The following is a 1,311-nucleotide window of genomic DNA, read 5'->3' on the forward strand; positions in this document are numbered from 1 at the left end:
AGCACTTTGGGAGGCTGAGGCGGGTAGATCACTTGAGATCAGGAGTTTGAGACCAGCCTGGCCAACATGGCAAAACCCATCTCTACTAATAATAAAAAAATTGGCCAGGCGTGGTGGCAGGTAGCTGTAATCCTAGCTCTTCAGCGGGCTGAGGCAGGACAATCGCTTGAATCCTGGAGGCCAAGGTTACAGTGAGCCAAGATTGCACTCCAGCCTGGGCAACACAGCAAGATTCCATCTCAAAAGAAAAAAAAAAAGATTTAGAGCTCCTTTTAACAGTTCATGTAGTGCTGGGTTGGTCATGGTGAATTCTCTCAGCATTTGTTTGTCCGAAAAAAACTATCTTTCCTTCATTTATGAAACTTAGTTTTGTGGGATACAAAATTCTTGACTGATAATTGTTTTGTTTAAGGAGGCTGAAGATAGGGCAACAATCTCTTCTGCTGAGAAGGTTTCTGGAAGGTTTCTGCTGATAAATCTGCTGTTAATCTGTAGGTTTCCCTTTATAGGTTACCTGGTGCTTTTGTCTCACAGCTCTTAATATTTTTTCCTTCATCTTAACTTTAGATAACCTGATGATATTTTGCCTAGATGATGATCTTTTTGTGATTAATTTCACAGGTGTTCCTTGAGCTTGTTATATTCGGATGTCCAGGTCTCTAGCAAGTCTGGGGAAGTTTTCTTTGATTATTCCCCCAAATATGTTTTTCAAACTTTTAGATTTCTCTTTGTCCTCAGGAATACTGATTATTCTTAGATTTGGTCGTTTAACATCGTCTCAAACTTCTTGGAGACTTTGCTTATTTTTTTCTTATTCTTTTTTCTTTGTCTTTGTTGAATTAGGTTAATTTGAAAACCTTGTCTTAGAGCTCTGAAGTTGTTTCTTCTGTTTGTTTGACTCTATTGCTATGACTTTCCAGAGCAGTTTGGATTTCCATAAGCGCATCCATTATTTCCTGAAGTTTTGATAGCTTTTTATTTTAGTTATGCTGTTTCTTTTCCTTCCTTCCTTCCTTCCCTCCTTCCTTTCTTCCTTCATTCCTTCCCTCCTTCCCTCCTTCCTTCCCTTCCCTTCCCGTTTCTTTCTTTCTTTCGCTTTCTTGCTTTCTTTCTTTCTTTTCTTTCTTTCTTTCTTTCTTTCTTTCTTTCTTTCTTTTTCTTTCTTTCTTTCTTTCTTTCTTTCTTTCTTTTTTCTTTCTTTCTTTCTTTCTTTCTTTCTTTCTTTCTTTCTCTCTCTCTCTCTCTCTCTCTTTCTTTCTTTCTTTCTTTCTCGCTCTCTCTCTCTTTCTTTCTTTCAGTCTCACTCTGTCA

The sequence above is a fragment of the Cebus imitator genome, unplaced genomic scaffold, assembly GCF_001604975.1.
Source record: "Cebus imitator isolate Cc_AM_T3 unplaced genomic scaffold, Cebus_imitator-1.0 Scaffold381, whole genome shotgun sequence".
NCBI classification, from domain to species: domain Eukaryota; kingdom Metazoa; phylum Chordata; class Mammalia; order Primates; family Cebidae; genus Cebus; species Cebus imitator.